We start from the raw sequence: 27156 nt of genomic DNA, 5'->3' as shown, positions 1-27156 counted from the left end.
GGTAGCTCAACAAAGTTTATTTTCTAAACCATCAGCAAATAGTAAGATTAGCATCATTTCATATTTACCATCCTTTTAAAAATCACAAAAGAACCATTCATGCATCGCAAAGTATTTAAAGAAGCAATGACAGAGGGCACTGAATTTTTGTTCCAAGACCTGAAGAACAAGGGAGAAATAAGAACAGCAATCCCTAGCATGTCACTTGCTGCTTCCATAGTAGCAGGATGAGTGGAATCTTTGTCCAAATATGTCTTTCAGCAACTACAGCAGGACCTGAAGGGCTATGAATGCATCTCATTGCAGTTTGATGAATCCATCAATATAACCAACTCAACCCACCTGATTGATTTAGTGTGCATGGTTTTTAAGGTCATGACAACTAAAGAGAATATTCTCACCCTTTTACCCCTTCAGAAGAGAACGAGAGGTGAGAATATCTACAAAAGGTACATGCTTGAGAAAAACATTCCAATCAAGAAACTCGTTTCCATCATAATTGATAGTGCACCAGACATGCTTGGCACAAGTGTGGGCTTTGTTACATTTTTCAGAAATGATCCTGATTTACCCTCTTGTGTTACTATAACTGTGATATACTTTAACAAATTAAGATTGAGAAGTAAGTCTTAGTGGTTTTAGTGAGCTGAAAATTAGTGATTTCCCAAGCCTAGAAAAAATATATCCCCACTACCATGGGAGGCAAGAGACGAGATTGTAGGGGCTTTGAAATTAATTTCCAAATCCTCTCTGGCTACAGGAGAAATGTATGGAAAACAACTAATGTAGTACTATTATTCAAGAGTGTGGTAGGAATAAACCAGGGAACTGCAGGCCAGTGCGTCTAATATCTCTGATAGGGAAACTATTGATAAAATTCTGAGGGAGAGTATTAATTTCATTTGGAGAGGCAAAAATTAATCAAAGATGAACAGCATGGCTTTGTCAGGGAGAGGTCACGTCTGACAGGTTTGATGGAATTTATTGAGGTTGCTGGGTGTGTAGATGAGGGTAGTGCAGTTGTTGTAGTTTATATGGATTTCAGTAATACTTTTGGCTAGGTGTCACATGGGAGACTGATCAAGAAGATAAGAGCCCATGACTTGATAATTTGACAAATTGGATCTATATTTGGCTTAGTGACAGGGGGAAGAAAGTAATGGTTGAAGGTTGTTTTTGTGACTGGAAGCCTGTGTCCAGGGGTAGATTGCAGGATTCAGTGCTGGATTCCTTGCTGTTTGCAGTGTACATCAATGAGCTGGACTCAAATGTAAGAGGTTTGATCACTGAGTTCACAGATGATACAAAAATTGATGGTGAGGTAATTAGTGAGGAGGAAGGCCTTAGAATATGGGGCAATGTAGATGGACTGGCCAGATGAGCAGGACAGTGGCATATGAAATTTAATTTGGAAAAGGGTGGTGTGATGTATTTTGAGCAGACTACAAGGCAAGTAATGAATGGAATGACCCTAGGAAGTACAAAAGATCAGAGGGACCTCGGTGTGCATGTCCACAGTTCCTCGAAGGCAACAGAAAAGGTGGACAAGATGGCGAAGAAAACATTTTGGATACTCATCTTTATTAGTCAAGACACTGGATACAGGAGCAAGGACATTATGCGTATATGAGGTTAGTTAGACCATAGCTGGTGTACTGTGTGCAGTCCTGGTATCCACACCATAGGAAGGATGCGAGTGCATTAGAGAGGGTGCAGAGAAGATTCACCAGGATGTTGCCTGGGATGGAGGTAGGCTGAGCTGTTTTCCTCAGAACAGGAGAAGCTGAGGGAGAACCTTATTAAGGTGTACAAAATAATGAGGGGCATATATAGATCAGTAGGGTGAAAATTATCCCCTTAGTAGAGGTGCCAATAACCACGGGGCATCAATTTAAGGAAAATGGCAAGAAAGTTAGAGGAGATTTAAGGAAGAGCTTTTTTGACCAAAAGATGATGTGTGTCTGGAACTTGGTTCCTGAACGGTTGGTAGAGGTGGGAATCCTCAAGACATTTAAGGTGTATTTCAAAGAACATTTGAAGCTATCCTCCAGTGGCCTTGTTGATTTTAAGCTGTGGACAGCCTTTACAGAGTCGACCTATGGACTCATCCTGAGATTGGAAGAGTCATCCTTGTCTATGAGGGACAGCCAATGACGGTGAAGCTACAGAGAAGGAATAAACCAAATGGTGGAAAGTGGGACTAGAGTAGTTGCTTAATGACTGTCATGGACATAAGACACCAGGACAAGACTTACACATTTAATGGTAGGTTCTGGGAGCGTTGTCGAACAGAGAGACCAATGGATGCAGGTGTATAGTTCCTTGAAAGTGGCATCACAGGTAGACAGGGGATTAACAATCTTGCCTTCATTGGTCAGAGCATTAAGTACAGGAGTTGTGACATATTATAGCTGTACAAAACATTGGTTAGGCCACTTTTGGAATACTGCATGCAATTCTGGTCTCCCTGTTATTGGAAGGATGTTGTGAAACTTAAAAGAGTTCAGAAAAGATTTACGAGGATGTTGCTAACGTTGATGGGTTTGAGCTATAGGGACAGGCTGAATAGGCTGGGGCAATTTTCATTTACCATCAGAGGTTGAGGGTGACATAATCGAGGATTAGAAAATCATGAGGGGCATGGATAGGGTGAATTGACAAGGTCTGTAGGGAAGTCCAAAATTGGAGGGCATAGTTTTAAAGGGAGAGGGGGAAACATTTAAAAGTGGCCTGAGGGACAACCTTTTCACACAGATGGTGTACATGTATGAAACGAGCTGCCAGAGGAAGTGGTAGAGGCAGGTCCGTGAATGCAGACAAATCAGACTAGCTCTGGTTAGGAAACCTGGTGACCATGGACAAGTGGGGCTGAAAGGTCTGTCTCTATGTTGCATGACTCTTTGACTCTATGAAGGGTTTTGTTCCATGTCGTAAAAATCAATAATGGTCTTATAAATGGCCTGATTCTACCATACTTTCCTTTTCATCAATGATTTTAAACAGTTGATTCTGTTGCAGCATCATTCACTTTTGTCTCTGGATCTTCTTTTTCTGATAATCCGAGACGTTTCTCACTAGGCTTTTCAGAAGAAGGCTCTCAGCTGGTAAAATTAATGAATTCAATTTTATAATTTACTACAGTGCAACTGGAACCCATGATCCAAGCAGCAGTCCAGTAACTGAACAACAGCACCTATATTATGCACAACAGACTTTTGCAAGCATTTATTAAGTTAAGACATTGTTGCGCTGTTCTCTAATTTGATTGCCTATTTTTTCTTTTATATTCTCTAGCGTTACTTTCTTGTTATGATCATTTGGATTTTTAAAAAACCCATGTTCCTTTTAATCTTTATATGTTCTGCCGACATTGTCACTCAAAAGGTTAGCACAGAAGTAGTTTCAATCTCAGCAGTGTTGTTGCTGTCTACATAACCCAGTGCCAGGGAAGGAGAATTAAGGCAGAGTTCCCTCACCGAACAATGACTCCGGCTGAAAAGTGCACATTGGGCATTGAGGGGGTTTTGAAATGAATGCTTGCTTGTGATAGTGCAGTTTTATTCCTGATGAAGGGCTTTTGCCCGAAACGTTGATTTCGCTGCTCGTTGGATGCTGCCTGAACTGCTGTGCTCTTCCAGCACCACAAATCCAGTATTTGATTTTCAGCATCTGCAGTCATTGTTTTTACCATAGTGCAGTAGTTGAATAGCCAGCAAAACTCTCATTAATTCAAACCCTCAGCTTAAGCTGCAGTAATCACTGGAACCAAGTTAAAAACCACATAACACCAGGTTAGAGTCTAACAGATTTATTTGGAAGCACTAGCTTTCAGACCATACCTCCTTTTGGAGGTACCTGATGAAGGAGCAGTGCTCTGAAAGCTAGTCGTTCCAAATAAACATGTTGGACTATAACCTGGTGTTGGGTGATTTTAACTTTGTCCACCGCAGTCCAACAGCGGCTCCTCCACATCATGGCTACCACTGGAACCAAGAGTGTGAATCCACATGATCACCACTTTTACTCTCTAGCCACAAGATGGCCCTACACAACCATCATTCTGTTTCAGATCTGCATCAAACGGGAAGACAGCTGATAGTTTGCTGAAAATGGGGGAAGCAAACTCACCAAGGGACACCATACTCAAGTCAATTTTTGAAGTCTGGAGAAGACAGGGTTCATTATTTATACAGAGCTTCAGAAGTTGAATCTCTTCTTCCATTAACCTGAAGGGCTGCTCCTTGATTTCTGATGAACTTTAACCCCATGCTGCTTACCACTGGCCACCCCGTGCAGGGTTGGAGTTGGTGATTGGGGAGTTGGTGAACATGCTGATTAGAGAACCTTCTCATTGGTCTGGATCTGGGTCTGGACAAGTTGGCTATTCATAGGTTTAGGCAATTGAGGAGGGCACTCAGTCAGACTGCTTTCCAATCATCTCTGCTTACACTGGTGTTCCGATGTTCTTGGAGAAACAGCATGCAGTGTCCACCATTACAGGAATGCTTCCAGGAATGAGAAACTCCAGTTACAAGAATAGTAGGTAGTGGTTGGGACTGCTCTCCTTGGAGAGAAGAAGGCTGAGAGGAGATCTGATAGAGGCTTTCAAGATTGTCAGCAGCTAATAGAGCAAATAGAGAGAAGATGTTCTCACTCAAAAAGGAACAAGACGAGAGGGTATAGACTTAACAAGATGTGCAAATGAAACAATGGTAAGGTGAGAAAAAACTTTTTCACACAGCCAGGAGCTGGGAGGGCATGTTATGGCTGTCCAGGACATTTTGGTCACTTTTGGAATACTGCGTGCAATTTTGGTTTCCGTGCAATAGTGAGGACGTTGCAAAACTTGAAAGGGTTCAGAAAAGATTTACAAGGATGTTGCCAGGGTTGGAAGGTTTGAGCTACAGGGAGAGACTGAATAAGCCATGGCTATTTTCCCTGGAGCATTGGAGGCTGAGGGGTGACATAATCGAGGTCTATAAAATCATGACATGTATGGATAGGGTAAATAGGCAAGGTCTTTTTCCCAGGGTGGGGGGAGTCCAGAACTAGAGGGCATAGGGTTAAGGTGAGAGGGGAAAGATTTAAAAGGGACCCGAGGAGCAACTTTTTCACGCAGAGGGTGGTGAGTATATGGAACAAACTGCCAGTGGATGTTGCAGAGGCAGGTACAATTATTGCACTTAAAAGACATTAGGATAGTTACATATATAGAAAAGGTTTAGAGGGATATGGGCCAAATGCAGGCAAATTAGACTAGTTCTGTTTTTGGAAACCTTGTTGGAATGGACAAGTTGAGCTGAAGGGCCTGTTTGCATGTTGTAAATCTTTGTAATGATCATAGAAGTGGCCTGATTCTTTCCCATCCATCAATGATTTTAAACGGTTTATTCTTTTGCAGCACCATTCACCTTTGTGACTGGATCTGAGAATCTGATAAGTTTCTCACTAGGCTTTTCAGTAGAAGGCTCTCAGCTGGTAAAATTAATAAATTCAATTTTATAATTTACTACTGCAACTAGAACCCATGATCCAAGCATCAATCCAGTAAATGAACAACAGCACCATTATTACGCTTAACAGACTCTCGCAAGCATTTATTGAGTTAAGACATTGTTGCTCTGTTCTCTAATTTGACTCCATATTCCTTTCTCTCATATTCTCTGCTGTTACTTTCTTGCTATGATCATTCGGACTTTTAAAAAAACCCTGCTCGTTTAATCTTTATATGTTCTGCAGACAATGTCACTCAAAAGGTCAGCACAGAACCAGTTTCAATCTTAGCAGTGCTGGTGCTGTCTATATAACCCAGTGCCAGGGAAGAATTCAGGCAGAATTCCCCCACTTAGCAATGAATCTGGCCAAAAAGTGCACATTGGGCATTGAGTGGGTTTTGAAAAGAATGCTTGCTTGTGATGCTTCAGCAGTTGAATTGCCAGCCAACTCTCACTGATTCACACCCTCAGCTTGAGCTGTAGTAATCACTGGAACCAAGAGTGTGGATGCCACTTTTACTCTTGAGCCACAAGATGGCCCTACACAACCATCATTCTGTTTCAGATCTGCATCAAAAGGGAAGACAGCTGATAGCTTGCTGAAAATAAAAGCAAAAGAAAAAAATCGTAAAGTAGTTTTGCTAAACAATGGGGGAAGCAAACTCACCAGGGACACCATACTCAAGTCAATTTCTGAAGTCTGGAGAAGTCAGGGTTCATTAGTTGTACAGAGCTTCAGAAGTTGAATCTTGTCTTTCATTAACCTGAGGGGTTGCTCCTTGATTTCTGGTGAACTTTAACCCCAGCTGCTTACTACTGGCCACCCCGTGCAGGTTTGGGGTTGGTGATTGGGGAGTTGGTGAACAGGCTGATTAGAGAACCTTCTCATTGGTCTGGTCCTGAGTCTGGACAAGTTGGCTGTTTATAGGTTCAAATCTTCGAGGAGAAAGTGAGAACTGCAGATGCTGGAGATCAGAGCTGAAAATGTGTTGCTGGAAAAGTGCAGCAGGTCAGGCAGCATCCAAGGAACAGGAGAATCGACGTTTCTGGCATAAGCCCTTCTTCAGGAATGAGGAACGTGTGTCCAGCAGGCTAAGATAAAAGGTAGGGAGGAGGGACTTGGGGGAGGGGCGTTGGAAATGCGATAGGTGGAAGGAGGTCAAGGTGAGGGTGATAGGCCGGAGTGGGGTGGGGGTGGAGAGGTCAGGAAGAAGATTGCAGGTTAGGAAGGCGGTGCTGAGTTTGAGGGGTTTAACTGAGACAAGGTGGGGGGACGGGAAATGAGGAAACTGGAGAAATCTGAGTTCATCCCTTGTGGGTGGAGGGTTCCTAGGCGAAAGATGAAGCGCTCTTCCTCCAACCGTCGTGTTGCTATGGTCTGGCGATGGAGGAGTCCAAGGACCTGCATGTTCTTGGTGGAGTGGGAGGGGGAGTTGAAGTGTTGAGCCACGGGGTGGTTGGGTTGGTTGGTCCAGGTGTCCCAGAGGTGTTCTCTGAAATGTTCCGCAAGTAGGCGGCACTCTAGAGGTTTAAAAGGGACCTAAGGAGCAATGTTTTCACGTAGAGGGTGGTGCCTGTATGGAATGAGCTGCCAGAGGAAGTGGTAGAGGCTGGTACAATGACAATATTTAAAAGGCATCTGGATGGGTATATGAATATGAAGGGTTTAGAGAGGTGTGGGCCAAATAGAGTCATAGAATCATAGAGATGTACAGCACGGAAACAGCCCCTTTGGTCCAACTTGCCCATGCCGACCAAATATCCCAACCCAGTCTAGTCCCATTTGCCAGCAGTTGGCCCACATCCCTCTAAACCCTTCCTATTCATATTACATCCAGATGCCTTTTAAATGCTGTAATTGTACCAGCCTCCACCACTTCCTCTGGCAGCTCATTCAATACATGCATCACCCTCTGCATGAAAAAATTGCCCCTTAGGTCCCTTTGATATCTTTTCCCTCTCACCCTGAACCTATGCCCTCTAATTCTGGACTCCCCAGCCCTTGGAAAAAGACCTTGTCTGTATATCCTATCCATGCTCCTCACAATTTTATAAACCTCTATAAGTCACCCTTCAGCCTCTAACGCTCAAGGGAAAACAGCCCCAGCCTATTTAGCCTCTTCTTGTAGCTGAAATCCTCCAACCCTGGCAACATTCTTGTAAGTCTTTTCTGAACCCTTTCAAGTTTCACAACATTCCTTCAAAAGGAAGGAGACCAGAATTGCATGCAATATTCCAAAAGTGGACTAACCAATTTCCTGTACAACTGCAATATGATCTCTTAACTCCTGTACTCAATACTCTGACCAATAAAGGAAAGCATATCAAATGTCTTCTTCACTATCCTATCTACCTGCGATTCTATTTCAAGGAGCTATGAACCTGCACTCCAAGGACTTTTTGTTCAGCAACACTCCCTAGGACCTTACCATTAAGTGTATAAGTCCTGCTAAGATTTGCTTTCCCAAAATGCAGCACCTCACATTTACTGAAATTAAACTACATCTGCCACTCCTCAGCTCATTGGTCTATCTGATCAAGATTTCGTTGTAATTGGAGGTAACCTTCTTTGCTGTCCAGTACACCTCCAGTTTTGGTTTCTTTTGCAAACTTACTAACTATACCTCCTATGTTCACACCCAAATCATTCATATAAATAACAAAAAGTAGTGGACCCAGCACCAATCCTTGTGGCACACCACTGGTCACAGGCCTCCAGTCTGAAAAGCAACCCTACATCACAACCCTCTGTCTTCTACCTGCAAGCCAATTCTGTATCCAAATGGCTAGTTCTCCCTGTATTCCATGAGGTCTAACCTTGCTAACCAGTTTACCATGAGGAACTTTGTCAAATGCCTTACTGAAGTCCACATAGGTCATGTCTACCGCTCTGCCCTCATCAATCTTCTTTGCTACTGCTTCAAAAAACTTGAAATCAAGTTTGTGAGACATGATTTCCCACACACAAAGCCCCGTATTTTGAACAGAGGTAGACTATCCGACAACCAGCCAATAACAACCAAGCCACAATCTTAATAATAACACAAATACCTAAACAAAGTGCTAAGTTCTCTCACTGCATATGCACTATCACTTTGGAGACACACTATGACAGACAGATTTAAAATAATAGAAATTCAATTTCTTAATTACTTGAGGAGTAGACCTGGAGTCTAACCTGCAAAGAAATGATCAGCATTGAGAAGCCATTTCTATAAATCCAGTTAGCCTCTCCCTCTGGCTCATCACCTTCAGCATGTTTAACTGGAATGCCACAAAGCTGGAATGCTGGCAAATGGGACCAGATTAGTTTGGGATATCTGATCAGCATGGACCAGTTGGACTGAAGGGTCTGTTTCCATACTGTATAGCTTTATGAGTTAGGGCATGGAATTCACAGCCTGGAAATGTGATGGAAGCAAGTTCAATCAAGGCACTCAAGAGAGAATTGGGTGATTGCTTGGATTGAAATGGTGCAGGGAAGTAGAGAAAGGCAGGAGATTGGCACTAGGTAATAGAACCAGGGCTGACACATTGGTCTTACTTCTGTTCTTTGATTCTGTTAGTCTTGAGGCCCTAATTCTACAATCATTGGGTACTGGGGTTGTCTGGATTGTGTTCTCATCAGTCTCAGAAATGACATTTTGATTTAACATCATTACTTTCCCTTGGAAGTTTTGTTTCTGTTACAGAGGCATAATTGGGCTCCCTGGGGAAAGTTGATAGGTAATGGATTTTTATTTGTTTATTTGTAGGTTCAAAAAGAAGTCTGTTCAGACTGAAATTGTCAATATTGGATTAGGAGGTGCAAAAATGAATAAACTCAAGTTTACCTTCCATTGTAATTTGTGGGACATTTTGCATCATACAGGAAACAAGAACCCACATAAGAGTGACAATCCAAAAGTTTGGTCACAGTGTGTGAATTCCTGGCAACCGTGTGTTTGAGAACTGAATAAAATATATCACTAAATAATAAAACAAACTGCATTGCTCAAGTCAAAAATGTGAACAAACTGTCTCATGCATATCCAGGCTTTCTTATGAGATGCAAATGTAAATTAGACCTAATTTACATAAGTGGACCATTTTGTGTCTTTACATGACACATCATTGCAATTATGGAAACATGGTTCAGGGATGGGCAGGACTGGCAGCTTAATGTTCCAGGATACAAATGCTACAGGAAGGTCAGAAAGGGAGGCAAGAGAGGAGGGGGAGTGGCATTTTTGATAAGGGATAGCATTACAGCTGTGCTAAGGGAGGATATTCCTGGAAATACATCCAAGGATGTTATTTGGGTGGAACAGAGAAATAAGAAAGGGATGATCACCTTATTGGGATTGTATTATAGACCCCCCAATAGTCAGAGGGAAATTGAGAAACAAACTTGTAAGGAGATCTCAGCTATCTGTAAGAATAATAGGGTGGTTATGGTAGGGGATTTTAACTTTCCAAACATCGACTGGGACTGCCATAGTGTTAAAGGTTTAGATGGAGAGGAATTTCTTAAGTGTGTACAAGACAATTTTCTGATTCAGTATGTGGATGTACCTACACGTGCAAAACTTGACCTACTCTTGGGAAATAAGGCAGGGCAGGTGACTGAGGTGTCAGTGGGGGAGCACTTTGAGTCCAGTGACCATAATTCTATTCGTTTTAAAATAGTGATGGAAAAGGATAGACCAGATCTAAAAGTTGAAGTTCTAAATTGCAGAAAGGCCAATTTTGACAGTATTAGGCAAGAACTTTCAAAAGCTGATTGGAGGCAGATGTTCGCAGGTAAAGGGATGGCTAGAAAATGGGAAGCCTTCAGAAATGAGATAACAAGAATCCAGAGAAAGTATATTCCTGTCAGGGTGAAAGGGAAGGCTGGTAGGTATAGGGAATGCTGGATGACTAAAGAAATTGAGGGTTTGGTTAAGAAAAAGAAGGAAGCATATGTCAGATACAGACAGGATAGATCGAGTGAATCCTTAGAATAGTATAAAGAAAGTAGGAGTATACGTAAGAGGGAAATCAGGAGGGCAAAACGGGAACATGAGATAGCTTTGGCAAATAGAATTAAGGAGAATCCAAAGGGGTTTTACAAATATATTAAGGACAAAAGGTTAACTGGGGAGAGAATAGGGCCCCTCAAAGATCATCGAGGAGAAAGTGAGGACTGCAGATGCTGGAGATCAGAGCTGAATATGAGCCTGAAGAAGGGCTCATGCACGAAACGTCGGTTCTCCTGCTCCTTGGATGCTGCCCGACCTGCTGCGCTTTTCCAGCAACACATTTTCACCCTTCAAAGATCAGCAAGGCGGCCTTTGTGTGGAGTCACAGAAAATGGGGGAGATACTAAATGAATATTTTGCATCAGTATTTACTGCAGAAAAGGATATGGAAGTTATAGACTGTAGAGAAATAGATGGTGACATCTTGCAAAATGTCCAGATCATAGAGGAGAAAGTGCTGGCTGTCTTGAAACAGTTAAAGGTGGTTAAATCCCCAGGCCCTGATCAGGTGTACCTGAGAACTCTGTGGGAAGCTAGAGAAGTGATTGCTGGGCCTCTTGCTGAGATATTTGTATCATCGATAGTCACAGGTGAGGTGCCGGAAGACTGGAGGTTGGCAAACGTTGTGCACTGCTTAAGAAGGATGGTAAGGACAACCCAGGGAACAATAGACCAGTGAGCCTGACCTCGGTGGTGGGCAAGTTGTTGGAGGGAATCCTGAGGGACAGGATGTACATGTCTTTGGAAAGGCAAGGACTGATTAAGGATAGTCAACATGGCTTTGTGAGTGGGAAATCATGTCTCACAAACTTGATTGAGTTTTTTGATGAGGTAACAAAGAGAATTGATAAGGGCAGAGCGGTAGATGTGATCTATATGGACTTCAGTAAGGCGTTCGACAAGGTTCCCCATGGGAGACTAATTAGCAAGGTTAGATCTCATGGAATACAGGGAGAACTAGCCATTTGGATACAGAACTGGCTCAAAGGTAGAAGACAGAGGGTGGTGGTGGAGGGTTGTTTTTCAGACTGGAGGCCTGTGACCAGTGGAGTGCCACAAGGATCGGTGCTGGGCCCTCTGCTTTTTGTCATTTACATAAATGATTTGGATGCGAGCATAAGAGGTACAGTTAGTTAGTTTGCAGATGACATCAAAATTGGAGGTGTAGTGGACAGTGAAGAGAGTTACCTCAGATTACAACAGGATCTGGACCAGATGGACCAATGGGCTGAGAAGTGGCAGATGGAGTTTAATTCAGATAAATGCGAGGTGCTGCATTTTGGGAAAGCAAATCTTAGCAGGACTTATACACTTAATGGTAAGGTCCTAGGGAGTGTTGCTGAACAAAGAGACCTTGGAGTGCAGGTTCATAGCTCCTTGAAAATGGAGTCGCAGGTAGATAGGATAGTGAAGAAGGCGTTTGGTATGCTTTCCTTTATTGGTCAGAGTATTGAGTACAGGAGTTGGGAGGTCATGTTGCGGCTGTACAGAACATTGGTTAGGCCACAGTTGGAATATTGCGTGCAATTCTGGTCTCCTTCCTGTCGGAAAGATGTTGTGAAACTTGAAATGGTTCAAAAAAGATTTACAAGGATGTTGCCAAGGTTGGAGGATCTGAGCTACAGGGAGAGGCTGAACAGGCTGGGGCTGTTTTCCCTGGAGCATCAGAGGTTGAGGGGTGACCTTATAGAGGTTTACAAAATTATGAGGGGCATGGATAGAATAAATAGGCAAAGTCTTTTCCCTGGGGTTGGGGAGTCTAGAACTAGAGGTCATAGGTTTAGAGTGAGAGCGGAAAGATATAAAAGAGACCTAAGGGGTAACTGTTTCATGCAGAGGATGGTACGTGTATGGAATGAGCTGCCAAAGGATGTGGTGGAGGCTGGTACAATTGCAACATTTAAGAGGCATCTGGATGGGTATATGAATAGGAAGGGTTTGGAGGGATATGGGCCGGGTGCTGGCAGGTGGGACTAGATTGGGTTGGGATATCTGGTCGGCATGGACGGGTTGGACCGACGGGTCTGTTTCCATGCTGTACATCTCTATGACTCTATGACTCTATGACAAGAATCTATCCTTTCTTCACTGTCTAAAATGCCAGTGAAATTACATATATTACATGCAACGTGCCCTTTACCCAGTAAATAATATATAATGTCAATATTGAACAATGTAAAGTGAGGACCTCTTCCTGCTCATGATCTCCTACAACCTCTTCCATCAGACAGTAGATGCAGAAGCCTGAGCACATGCACTAACAGGTTCAGGAGCATCTTCCTCTTGGCTGTTATTAGACTGTTGAATAGACTCTCTAGCCTCAAATAATGCTGATCTTGCTAATGTTGATCTCTCTTTTACGCCCTGTGCAATGTTACCCGTATGCCTCTATCTAAATCACTTGTTCTGTACATCCTTGCTAACAATGATCTGTCTGTACTGTTCATAAACAAAGCTTTTCACTGTACTTCGGTACATGTGACAATAAATCAATCAATCAAGCAAATAGCTCAAGTGGATTGTCACAGATGTAATACACTGGGAAGAGTCTGTTACTGCGTGTGGAATGTATTATAATGCAAGTTGTTGGTGTTAGAAAGCTTCAAGGAAGTAAAATTGGTCAAAAAGAGCAAACTATAATTAAATGATATGTAGATCGTATTCACTCAATTGTTAGTAATGAAAATCCAGAAGTTTACATATATCTGAGTGCAGAGCGAAATTGGAGATTGTTATGAAGGTGCAAGGGGTACCGTATCATTAGTGCTATGTAATGAGTCAGACTTTATAAAAGATCTTAAAGTAAGGGAACACTTAGGAGGCAGCGATCATAATTTGGTAAAGTTCAGACTGCAGTTTGAAAGAGAGAAGGCAAAATCGGATGTAATGATATTACTGTTAAATAAAGGTAATTGCAGGGGCATGAGAGAGGAACTGAAGAAAATCGATTGGAAGCAGAGCCTAGCAGGGAAGACAGTACAGCAACAATGGCAGGAGTTTCTGGATGTATTTGAGGACACAGTACAGAGGTGCATCCCAAAGAAAAGAAAGATTATCCAGGGGAAGGGGAGGGGGTGTGGGGTTTAGACAGCCATGGCTGACAAAGGAAGTCAGGAAATATATAAAGAGAAAGAGAGAGCCTACAAAGTGGCCAAGAGCACTGGGAAATCAGAAGATTGGGGAGGCTACAAGAACAAACAGAGGATAAGAAGGAGAGAAATAAGGAAGGAGAGGATCAAATATGAAGGTAAGCTAGCCAGTAATATAAGAAATGATAGTAAAAGTTTCTTTCAATACGTAAGAAACAAACAAGAGGCAAAAGTAGACATTGGGCCGCTTCAAACTGATGCTGGAAGACTAGTGTTGGGAGATAAGGAAACAGCTGAAGAACTTAATAAGTACTCTGCATCAGTCTTCATAGCGTAAGCCATGAAAAATATCCCAACAATTAAGGTGAGCTGGGGGCTGAGAAAGTGCTAGTAAAGCTAAAAGGTCTAAAAATTCTTAAATCTCCTGGCCCGGATGGGCTATAATCTAGAGTTCTGAGGGACGGGCTGAGGAAATAGCAGAGGCGTTGGTTGTGATCTTTCAAAAGTCACTGGAGTCAGGGAAAGTCTCAGATGACTGGAAAATCACTGTTGTAACCCCCTTGTTCAAGAAAGGATCAAGACAATAAATGGAAGATTATGGGCCAATTAGCCTAACATCGGTTGTTCATAAAATTCTAGAATCAGTTATTAAGGATGAGATATCTAAATTCTTGGAGGTGCAGGGTCAGATTAGAACAAGTCAGCATGGATTTAGTAAGGGGAAGTCATGCCTGACAAACCTGTTAGAATTCTTTGAAGAGGTAACAAATAGGTTAGACCAGGGAAACCCAGTGAATATCTAGGCTTCCAAAAGGCCTTTGATAAGGTGCCTCACAGGAGGCTGCTGAGTAAGGTGAGGTGCCATGGTTTTCAAGGCGCACTACTGGCATGGATTGATCATTGGTTGTCTGACAGAAGGCAGAGAGTTGGGATAAAAACTTCTTTTTCAGAATGGTAGGCGGTGACATGTGATGTCTACAGGGCTCGGTGTTGGGGCCGCAGCTGTTCATTTTATATATTAATGATCCGGATGAAGGGACTGGGAGCATTCTGGTGAAATTAGCCAATGATACGAAGTTTGGCGGACAGGCAGGTAGTACTGAGGAGGTGGGGAGGCTGCAGAAAGATTTAGACGGTTTAGGAGAGTGGTCCAGGAAATGGCTGATGAAATTCAACGTGAGCAAATGAGAGGTCTTCCACTTTGGAAAAAAGAATATAGGCATAGACTATTTTCTAAACGGTGAGAGAATTCATAAAGCCAAGGTACAAAGGGATCTGGGAGTGCTAGTCCAGGATTCTCCAAAGGCTAACTTGCAGGTTGAGTCTGTGATTAAGAAAACAAATGTAATGGTTTCATTTATCTCAACAGAGTTGGCATATAAAAGCAGCAATGTGCTTCTGAGACTTTATAAAGCTCTAGTTAGGCCCCATTTAGAATACAGTGTCCAATTTTGGGCCCCGCACCTCAGGAAGGACATACTGGCAGTGGAGATTCACACGGATGATCCCTGGAATGGGAGACCTAACATACAATGAACGGCTCAGGATCCTGGGATTGTATTCAGTAGAGTTTTGAAGATTGATGGGAGATCTAATAGAAACTTACAAGATAATGCATGGCTTAGAAAGAATGGATGCTGGGGATTTGTTTCCGTTAGGCAGGGAGACTAGGATGCATGGCCACATCCTTAAGATTAGAGAGGGTGAATTTAAAACGGAAATAAGAAGACATTTCTTCAGCCAGAGAGTGGTGGGCCTGTGGAATTCATTGCCACAGAGCGCAGAGGAGGCCGGGACGTTAAATGTCTTCAAGGCAGAGATTGGTAAGTTCTTGATCTTGCAAGGAATTAAGGGCTTCGGGGAGAGTGTGGGAAAGTGGAGTTGAAATGCCCATCAGCCATGATTAAATGGCGGAGTTGAACCGGTGGACCGAATGGCCTTACTTCCACTCCTATGTCTTAAATTCAAATTTGGCCAATCAGTTTAAATTATGCCCCAAAAATACCAAACTCCAGTCAAGTTTGAATTTCGTATTTTGACAATATTAACACCAACGAAATGACCCAATGCTTGGGGTATAAGAACGGGAAACATTGAACAGTTGCAGGAGAATTGCCAGGCTACCAGCATCTGCAGACCGCCCACAGAATAGCTCTCTTAAAAGCTCCTTTATCTATCAATGACCTGTAAAACAGAAATCCCTAAGAAGAAAAGAAGACAGAGGAAGATACAAACAAAAGATTCAACAGCTGGCTGGTTTTGAAATTTGAATTTTTTGGTAAATCTTAATTGGGGGTTTTATTAGATTAGTGTTGCAGAGGGGAAGGTAAAAGATAGGTTAGAGAAAGGAGTTGTAAATAGTTGCTAATTAATTATTCTCTGTTAGACTTTAAAAAAAGTTGTTAGTTTTTCCTTTAAATAGTGACTTTTGGGAATAGTTCCTTGCCTCTCAAATTTTAACAGATTACTGCACAGGGTAAATCTTTTCTGTGTCGTTGATTTAAATTAGCGGGGGCGGGGGGGGGTTTACCCTGTGTTGTAACAAGAGCCATCCAGAGACATCTTGCTTTCTGAAAAGGAAGAACATACGGGGAGAAGGCAGGAGAATGGCACTAAGTAAATTGCTCAATTGTAAAGCTGGTAAAAATACAATTAGCTGAATGGCTTCCTTTCTGGATGTGAGATGTACACCAAGTTCATTGGCTGTTTTGGGAAAGTAGTTGGGAAGACTGAATCTGCTGCCAATTTTTTTCCAGACTGTTGTGTACAGACAGATGTTTACTTACAAGCAATGTCAAAACCTACAGACATTGACACCTGTACCCGAAAACAACAAATGCTGGAGATCAAGGTGGGTCAGGCAGCATGCATGGAGAGAGAGAACAAGCTAACGTTTCAAGTTTAGATGACCTTCATCAGACCGTCATCTGGACTCAAAATGTTAGCTTGCTCTCTCTCCATAGATGTGCCTGACTCACTGTGATCTCCAGTACTTTTTGTTTTCAGTTCAGATTCCAGCATCTGCAGTAATTTGCTCCTGCATTGAGACCTGTAAAATTGCCAACAGCACTGCTTGTGTGCCCAAAATGCCACGGCTATCTGATCATGCTGGCAGTGTGTGGATGTACCAATTTATCAGCTGCAATATTAATCATTTTCAAAGACCAATCACAGTGTACTGTTAAAGATTTTTTTCAAACATCTATGATTTGTGGCAGCATGGTGCCTCAGTGTTAGCACTGCTGCCTCACAGCACCAGGGACCTGAGTTCAATTCCAGCCCCGTGCAACTGTCTGTGTGGAGTTTGCACATTCTCCCCATGTCTGCGTGGGTTTCTTCTGGGTGCTCCAGTTTTCTCCCACAATCCAAAGGTGTGCAGGTTAGGTGAATTGGCCATGCTAAATTGCTCATTGTGTTCAGGGATGTGTAGGTTAGGTACATTAGTCAGGGGTAAACATACAAGAGTTGGGGAATGGGTCTGAGTGGGTTACTCTTTGGAGGGTTGTGGACTTGTTGGGCTGAAGGGCCTGTTTCCATACTGTAGGGATTCTAGATTTCTATTACACTAGAAACTGCCTTGATCAGGTAGCTATTGTGTGCAGTTTTGTCTGACAATACCATATGTTGGTATCAGCCTCTAGAATAATCTTGTGGTGAATCACTTACATTTTTAGATTGTTCCTCTTTCATTCGCCATTTAATCTTCCTTATTTTTCTCAAGACATTGACTGTACTGGGAGACAACAGCTGGTTAGACAGGAGTAATAGAGCACCATGCTTAGGTATCTATTTCAGAGTGTGCTGACAGGTCACTGAATCATTTTCATGTTCTTTATAAGGGATGTCACTTTACACAGGGGCTGGAGGAACTCTTCTTTCCTTAAATGCCCAGTTGTTTAAATGATACTCCCTTCCACTCAAAGTTTCATGGGCAATATCAGCAACCAACAAAAACAGAAATCGCTGGAAAGGCTCAGCAGATCTGGCAGCACCTGTGTAGAGAAATCAGAGATAACATTTCGGGTCCAGTGACCCTTCTTCAAAAGTGATACTAGCTAGGAAAAGGTTGTTTTTTATGCAGAAGATAGGGTGGCGGGAAGGGGTAAGGAGTAATAAGTGGAGATAGAGTTCAAAGAGAGAGAAGAATGGCAAAGGAGTAGATAACAATTAGTCAAGAAGAATGAATGACTGCTAATAAGGACTATTAGCAGCTAACAGTGGGTTGTGTACAATAGTAGACCATGTGATAACAAGGCCTAACGTGTGGGGGTTTTTGTAAGGACATGACAGCACCCAGCCCATATCCCTTGACCCTTGCAAAAGGCTGACAAGGGAGGAGAGAGCAATATGTGTCTAGTAGTGGCATGTCACAACTGGTGGCAGAAATGGAGGCAAATGATCCTCTAGATGTGGATCTTACCAGCCACCAGTATTCCCATCCAGAGGGTCATTAGCCAGCATCTGCAGTTCTTTGGTTTATTTTTACTATCAGAAACCATTTTCATGACCAAAGTAGGCACACACTCAGGCCAGAAAATTCAGGTTAATAGTTCTCATGCAGTATTTCTCCACCTCTGACATACAAGGGTATTTAAATTCAACATTTTTCAAGATATACTGGATACATTGTAAGCAATGAACAAGAAGAACAATTGCAATAGCCTTTGGCAGTTCCTTCTCAAGTACACAATAAATGTTGGCAAATTGCTCTGGCAGAATTTTCTTTATTCACTTGTAGGACATGGATGTTTCTAATTGGCCAGCATTTATTGCCCATCCCTGGCCACCCTTGAGAAGGTGGTGGTGAGCCATCTGCTTCAACTAAAAGAGTACACATGTAGGTTGACCCACAATGCCCTCAGGGAGGGAATTCCAGGACTTTGACCCAGTGATAGTGAAGGAATAGTGATATATTTTCAAGTCAGGATGGTGAGTGGTTGAGGACAACTTGCGGGCGGTGGTATTTCCATGTGTCTGCAGTCTTTGTCCTTCCAGATGGAAGCATTCATGAGTTTGGAAAGCACTGTCACAGAGTCTTCGATGAATTTTTGCAGTGCCTCTGGAAATAGTACACACTACTGCTATTGAACGTTGGTGTCGAGGGAGTGGATGTTCATGGATGTGATACTAATTAAGTGGGCTGCTTTGTCCTGTTTGGTGTCAAACTTCTGGATATTGTTGGAGCTGTACCCATCCAGGCAAATGAGGAGTATTCCATCATATTCCTGATTTGAGTTTTGTAGATGGTGGATAGGCTTTGGGGAGTTACTCACTGCAGTATTCCTAGCCTCTAACCTGATCTTGTAGCCATTGCGTTTACATGATGAGTACAGTTGAGTTTCTGGTCAATGGTCAATAGCAGTATTTATTTCTATTTATGTCATGTTTATAATATTCCAAAGCACTTCACAGGATTGTTATCACTGAATATAAAATGCTGAGCCGCACAAGGAATGTTAGTGCTGATAGCCAAACCCTAATTAAAGAGGTAGGCTTTAAAATTTGTCTTTGAAGTGGGAAGTGAGGAAGAGAGGCTGAGATTGTGGGAAAGGAATTCTAGATCTTAGGGCCTGGCATCTGAAGGTACAATCATGAATGGTGGAGCAATTATAATTGAAGCTTCTCAAGAAGCCAGAATCAGACAAACACAAATACCTTGAAGGGTTGTAGGGCTGGAGGAGATTACACAGAAAGAGGGTATGGTTACGCCATGGTGGGATTTAATATAAGGATGGGAATTTTGAAATGGAGGTATTTCTTGACAGGTGGCCAGTGCACATCAGTGCGCACAGGAATGGCAGTTGAATGGGACCTGTTGCGAGTAATGACTTGGGTAGTTGAGGTCCAATTGGTTTGGATAATCGCAAGTTTATGGAGGATAAAATGGAAAATGTTGGTGAGGAGTGTATAGAAACTATCAAGTGCAGCACTGACTGAAAGAGGGTTACAGCAGCTGCTCAGATGACCATTCAGTTAAAGCGTACAACGTAACAGTACAACGTAAATGTAACAGTGAAGAGGGGTCTTGAGCTCCAACCAACTGTGATAGAAAATGCACCTCTGCTTGCCAAACTTCCAGGATTGATCTTCAGGAATCTTCAGGAACTAAAGATTATTTAGTTAATTAATTGATTAAAGATTAATTCAGGAGGCTGCAAAAAAATAGATTTGCATTTATTGTAGCACTTTCTACAACCACTGAATAGTTAAAAGCCCTTGAAAGCTCACACAGGAAACACAGCAAGTAATTCACAGCAAACTCCCACAAGCAGCAATGCAATAATGACGAAACAATCTTTTCTCCTGTAATGTTGACTGATGAATAAGTATTGGTCAGGACACCACAAGATAGTTCCAGGGCTCTTCCTCAAAAGAGTTCCAGAGTTTCTTTTGCACCAATCCAAGCAGGCAGGCTGTCTCCTGTTTAATACGTCATCTGAAAGACACAATGTTCAACAGTGCAACATTCCCTCAGTGCTGTACGGGAATGTCAGAATTCATTGTGTTCAACTACTGGAATGGGACTTCCATTTTCATGAAAAGCTGGTGGAAAGACAGTCAGGAAGCATCCAACACGAGGTGTAACAAAAAGTCGCTTTGTGATTGAATGATGGAAGGTGCTGTGAGAATGGGCATATTGGGTATTGAATGATGGCAGAGTCGGTGGGATGGGATGAGGGTCTGAGGCAGGATGTCATCTGATGGAGCCTCTGAGAATACTGTCCACTAGAACTGGCAACTCTGGATAGAACTGGAGGGAAATGACATATACAGGCTGTGAACAATAATGAGCACATACAGGGCGTGAAGAATTGGGACTTTACTGAATCAAAAGAGGTGGCCCGCTGCTCAGGATTCAGCGATGAGGGAATCAAGGGATTTGGATTTAATGTGGAAAAGTGCAGTTGAGCTTCTTGAGGCACAGAGTTCTAACAGCACGAAGGAGGGCCATTCAGTTTAATTTTGATAAATGTGAGGTGCTGCATTTTGGGAAAGCAAATATCAGCAGGACTTATAGACTTAATAGTAAGGTCCTGGGAATGTTGTTGAACAAAGAGACCTTGGAGTGCAGGTTCAAAGCACCTTGAAAGTGGAGTCGCAGGGAGATAGGATAGTGAAGGTGTTTCGTATGCTTTCCTTTATTGGTCAGAGTATTGAGTGTGGGAGTTGGGAAGTCATGTTGCGGCTGTACAGGACATTGGTTAGGCCACTGTTGGAATATGGTGTGAAATTCTGGTCTCCTTCCTATCGGAAAGATGTTGTGAAACTTGAAAGGGTTCAGAAAAGATGTACAAGGATGTTGCCAGGGTTGTAGGATTTGAGCTATAGGGAGAGGCTGAACAGGCTAGGGCTGTTTTCCCTGGAGTGTCGGAGGCTGCGGGGTGACCTTATAGAGGTTTATAAAATCATGAGGGGCATTGATATGGTAAATAGACAAAGTTTTTTTCCCTGGGGTTGGGGAGTCCAGAACTAGAGGGCATAGGTTTAGGGTGAAAGGGGAAAGATATCAAAGAGACCTAAGGGGCAACATTTTCACTCAGAGGGTGGTACGTGTATGGAATGAGCTGCCAGAGGAAGTGGTGTAGGCTAGTACAATTGCAACATTTAAGAGGCATCTGGATGGGTATATGAATAGGAAGGGTTTGGAGGGATATGGGCTGGGTGCTGGCAGGTGGGACTAGATTGGGTTGGGACATCTGGTCGGCATGGACATGTTGGACTGAAGAGTCTGTTTCCCATTACATCTCTAGGATTCTATAACTGTGCTTTCTGTAATCCAATAAGTTTGACTTTCCTGTTTCATCTCTGTAACCTTGGAAGTTTATTTTGCTCAAATGCTGATCTAATGTCCTTCTGTAGTCATTGATCGCTTTTATCTGCACCATCCTTGCAGGTAGTCGGTTTCAGCCACAGCAGGAATGAAATGGACTGGCTTTGCAGGCAGTCAAGAGAAGGTACACACGGCTGATCCCAGGTGTGGAGGGTCTGTCGTCTGAGAAGAGGATGAATAGGTAGGACATTTACTTGTTGGAATATAGAGAAATGACAGGCCACCTTATTGAAACATACAAATCCTCAAGTGAATTGATAGGATAGATACGGAAAGGTTGTTTTTTCTTGTGAGAGTCTCAGATCAGAGGGCATAATTTCAGAATAAGGGGTCGCACATTTAAGACAGTGATGTGGAGGAATGTCTTCAGTCAGAGAGTAGTTAACCTGTGAAACTCTTTATTGAAGAGGGTGGTAGAGGCTGGGAGTTTCAGTGCATTCACAGCTGAGCGAGATAGATTTTTAACATGTAGGCAAGAGTTATGGGAAAAGAGAAGAAAGTGGAGTTGAGGATTACAGGATCAGCCATGATTTCATTGGAGAGTGATGCAAACTCGTTGGGCAGAATGGTTTACTTCTGCTCCCACATCTTATGGTCCCTCCACATTTTTCTTATGCTTTTGTGTTTCCAATGTCTGTTGTAGCACACCAATGTGGTTCAGACAATCCATCCTGTACATTTGAACTAATCGTACAGTAGCTGACCTTTAAGCACTTGATGGTAATAATGTATACTTGTTATATCTTCCATACTGTTGTGTTTGTTGTGAATACATTGCTCTACTTGTGTCCTTCATTTGTTGCAAATGATCTTACAAAATCGTGCTCTTTTTGGACAATATAACTTAACCTATTTCTTTTGTTCAACTTAGTTCATTAGACTGTTGACCATGCACATATAAAACACTGGTTCCCTGCCAAACTGAGTTGTGCTGGAATACAGCTTTGGATTAACTGTCAGGTGTTTGGTGTGAGAACCCAAGGTGGCCTTCATAGTAGTATGTCTCAGTAAAACTAAGTAAAACTAAACCTGAGTTTATCACACCAGGCATCATTGAGCAATACGTTTAATTGAAGATCTGATAAAAATTTCCAAAGTTCGTGCAGGTGTTGATGAACTTGTGGGATTACCATTCAAAACCCACTTAATTCATTAATGTCCATTAGGTAAGAAAAGACATTACCTCCCTAGTTTGGCATAAATGTGACTCTAGTCTGATACAAAAGCAATTGACTCCTAAACAGAGTCCGAGCAGTGCCAAAAAATGTTGAACATTATATAGTCATCAGAGAACATCTCTTCTTTTGCCTTTATGATGGAGGGAAGGTCATTGATGAAGCAGTTGAATGTGGTTGTGCCTAAGACCCTGCCTTGAGGAACTGCTGCACAGCTGTTCTGGGAGTTCACAGAGTACCAGTCAGCATCCAAAAGAGGCATTAGCTGTTTCAAGTGACAAATATTCATGATTGCCAACTCAGTTTTATATTTTTAGCTGTAATTTCACTTAAATCCAGGTCAGTCTCCAGCATGATTGGTCATTCTATGATATTGTTCCCAATGCCAGCAAAACCAAGGAACTAATTATTGACTTTCAGTGGGATGTTACTCATGCCCCCCTACACATTAACAGCACAGAGACAGAATGAGTGGAGAGTTTCAAGCTCCTGGGAGTGGTCATCCACAACAAGCTTTCTTGGACTCTTCATGTGGATGCACTGGTTACAAAGGCCGAACAACATCTCTTCTTGCTCAGGCAGCTGAGGAAATTTGGTATGATGGCAAATACCCTTGCCAACGTTTATAGATGCGCCATCGAGAACATTCTGTCTGGATGTATCACTACCTGGTATGGCAACTATATCATTCAAGATCGGACACGGTTACAGAGAGTGGTGAACTCGGCCCGGACAATCATAAAGGCCAACCTCTCATCCATAGAATCCACCTACCAGACCCACTGTCAAGAAAGGCCGCCAGTATTCTCAAAGATCCTACAACCTCTACCATCGGGGAGAAGGTATAGAAGCCTGAACACACGCACCAGTGTTTCGTAACAGTTTTTACCCTACTATTGTTAGAATACTGAATAGACTCTCAAACCCTTAATATTCGCCTGTACCTGTGTTTTTGTTTTTGCCATTGTTTGCCTATTATTTACTTATCTATACGACTTAACTCTGCCTGTATTGCTCACAAGACAAAGCTTTGCACTGTGCCTCGGTACACATGACAATAAATTCAATTCAACATGAGTCTGGGAAGTGCACACCGGCAGATCTGAAGAAAATCAGACTACGTTGCTGAACCCTAAGCATTTCAATGCCACTTATTCATTAAAGTAAATAATTATTACTAACTATTGATTGGAACCTTTTGCTCAAATGTGTTAGGTTACCTCATATATAGGCAGCCCCTGAGCTGCAAATAGGCTCTTTTCTGGAGTCTGTTCACAGGTAAGGGGGAGGCAATGGCCTACTGGTATTGTCACTGGGCTGTTAAGCCAGGGTTCTGGGGACCTGGGTTCAAATCCCACCATGGCATGTGGTGGAATTCGAATTCAATTTAATAAATCTCTGAAATTAAGAGTCTATTGATGACCATGAATCCATTACTGATTGTCAGCAAAAACCCCTTTAGGGAAGGAAACTGCCATCTTGCCTAGTCTGGTCTATCTGTGAGCATTATGGATGACTTAACTGCCCTCTCTTGGCAATCTGGGATGGACAATAAATGCTGTCCTAGCCAGTGACACCTTCATTCTGTGAATGAATTAAAGAAAAGTCAATTTGTACGCAAGTTAGAAAATGACGCAGGACAATATAAAGGAACCATCTGTATGGACAGGAAATGTCATATGTCAGATCATTAAAATTACTCCCCTGTATGAGATTGTGTTCATAAGTGCAAGCATTCATATGATGGATGTTGGTAAATCGGAAACCCCCTATAATGAACCCAGTGTCTTAAAACTGGAAGCTTGTACACTCCAGTTTATAATCCAACTTGATTGAGTGAAAATGGTCTTTAAAAAAATCTAAGTGATCTCCTTCCCCACTACCTCAAACTCAAAGTTTTTCAAATGAGAGAGAGTTCCAAATTTCCACTGTCCTGTTCAAGGAAATGTTTCTTGCTGTCAGTCCTGAATTATTTATATTATGCTCTATTGTTCTGGGGTTCTCCGCCCAGGGGAAATAATTTCTGTTTGATGGATTCTTTCATTAGTTTAAACTCCTCAATGAAATTAACTCTTAATCTCTAAACTCTGGGAAATACAAGCAAGTTTAATCTACACATCTTTCCTCATGTGTTAATCCTTTTAACCCTGGTATTAACATTGGAAAGCTGTTCTATGTTCCTAACCAAGCTAGTTGGTCCTTCCTGATTTACTAAAACCAGCAAAGCTTGAGAATTGAACCTCAGTCTGTAAAATTCAGGACTACACTGGACACTTCTGCTCTTGTCTACAAAGCCATTGGAGAACCCTCACCTTTTGTAGGGTTAATGAGGGATTCTGTACTGGCTCAGTTGTTCAGTGGAAATTTCTATTAGGCAAAAAAAACAGAGTAGGCTGCAAGACTTCTTTCTAATCTCTGATTCTGTTATGACACTGCTGTGCATTTACTCTTGTTGTTGCTTTGTTTGTTACTCTTTCGCTGCTTCCCCCTCCAATGGTGGAAGTCAAGCAAGGCTTTAGTCCAAATGAGCAGACCACTCCCAGGTACTTTATGATAATCTGGGCATCAAAGGGGCATTAATGAATGGATTAGTGGATATGATACCACAGATAAACTTGAAGGATTCAAAGAGTCTGCAACTGGAAAGACCCAGTAAAACATGATTCTTCTGGAGCTGTTAATCTTGACAAGAGCATTGAGAAACCTTGCAGTCTTTGTGCCAAGAGGACAAATGGTTTGTGCATGGCACAAGAGCAACATTCAAGCAGCTGAAATTACGACAATAATTGTGAATCTCTTGTTATTTCTTTGAACAAGCTTTTGGTCTTCCTTCCCCTCATAGTATTTTCTCCTTTGGTTCGGTGTCTGTTTAAAAATATATATTCTTCCTCTGTGAAACCATGACCACAACTATTCTAAGTGATACAGGATCCTGAGTTTTGCAAATGGAGACATTATAGACAACAAAAGCAAGGAAGGTATACCGAAAGTTTAGAAAACATTAGTTTGACTTGCACTGAAGTGTTGTGCCCTATTGTGGCCTCTGCACTTTGAGAGATTTATAGTCTTTAAAGAGGTTAAGTGTTTACGAGAATGAAAACTGAGGGACTTTGGTTGCCTGGGCAGATTCGAAGAGCTTTGCTGATATCCTTGGAGAAGAGAAGGTTGAGTGGAGATTTGATGGAGATGTTAAACATTCTGAGGGGTGTGGACAGAGTAAATAGGGAGCAACTGTCCGCACAGCGAGAGTGGCTGAGAGCATATGTCAGAATGGCTGAGAACACATTAAAGTACCAAAAGTGACATGAGGAAAAATGTTGTTTTACATCATGAATACCTAAAAAATGAAATGCATTCCCCGAGAAGAGGCTTTGATCATGACCTTCAAACAGGGAACTGGATGAGCATCTAAAGAAAAACATGATTGCAGAGCTAGGGGGAAAGAGTCAGGGAATTGAACAAGCTAAATTGCACTGGCAGAGTTGACATGGATATGATGCTCTAAATGCTGTAATCATTTGATGATTCATTTTATATCAGTTCAAATTGTTGTCATTGCCATTGTTTCTAGCCAGATCTCAGATTGCATAATAGAGATACACTCAGCAGAGTTTGCACAATGTCCTGTGAATCACAAGAGGATGAAGATAACAACGGAAATAATTAGGCTATGTAATTTAAATTAAACTGATTTGATATAATCTTTAAAAGATAGGATGCTGACAAAGAATTCAGTGGGATCTGCGTTGCTGGTAAATGTGATACAATTTCTCCATGATCATCCAAATCATTCACTGAATCGGTTTTCATGCATATTAGTTACACATTTGCATTGCTAGAATTCGAATGGAAAGGACAGGATATCGGTAATCATACAGCAGTTAAAATCTCCTTCTGTTTTTGTGCAATATGACTTCTGCTGCATTCTTCAGAATGATATCCCTGTGTGAAAGTTCCATGTAAAGATATTCCATGACCCTCCTTGATGGAGGTCTCATTGCTGACTGTTCGCATTTCTATGGACATGGTATTTCTCTTTAATTCCCAGATGGTTTATTGGAAGCATGACCATTGGATCCAGACGCAGCAGGAATTACTGTCACTCCAACAAGCTCTTGGAGAAATAGAGGAGGATCAGATACAACAGCAAGTCCAGAAGCAGCAGAAACCTGCAGTGGCTGCTGAACCATCTCCACAGGAAGAGTTCACAGCTGGAGGCCCCCCTCAGGATGTGCAGGAGACCCAGAGTTTGTCATCCATGATGCCTTTTCCTCCAGATGAACGAGGCACAGTGTAATCCCCCAGGACACCGTCACTGAGCTATGCCAGTTGCTGATGTGGAACCTTCCACATGGAGGAGTGGGTGGCCATCCCATTGCAGTGGTTGTTAAGGTGACAGCTCCGCAAAACCTCTTTGTAACTGGCTGCTTCCAAGGATCCACTGGGGACCCGTGTGGGACCTTACAACCCTCAACCCAGAAACTCATCAAAGGTTGTTCCTGATGCAGTTTGTGCCAGATCACAACATTTTATCTCATTTCTCCATGCTACAGACCGGACAGGAAG

At 42.3% G+C, this 27156-nt stretch overlaps 1 long non-coding RNA gene across 2 annotated transcripts in view; it reads left to right on the top strand.

Annotated features, from left to right (window-relative positions):
- Positions 1 to 27156, top strand: part of LOC140491554 (uncharacterized) — a 53260-nt gene that overhangs the window by 19250 nt on the left and 6854 nt on the right. For both annotated transcript variants that reach the window (XR_011963338.1, XR_011963337.1), the window contains exon 5: positions 21479 to 21596. This is a non-coding gene — a long non-coding RNA (uncharacterized lncRNA). The remainder of the gene's footprint in view (positions 1 to 21478; positions 21597 to 27156) is intronic.

The sequence above is a fragment of the Chiloscyllium punctatum genome, chromosome 19 (assembly GCF_047496795.1).
Source record: "Chiloscyllium punctatum isolate Juve2018m chromosome 19, sChiPun1.3, whole genome shotgun sequence".
NCBI classification, from domain to species: Eukaryota; Metazoa; Chordata; class Chondrichthyes; order Orectolobiformes; family Hemiscylliidae; genus Chiloscyllium; species Chiloscyllium punctatum.
The sequence above is the reverse complement of the archived record's forward strand: the minus strand, read 5'-3'. Positions and strand labels throughout refer to the sequence as shown.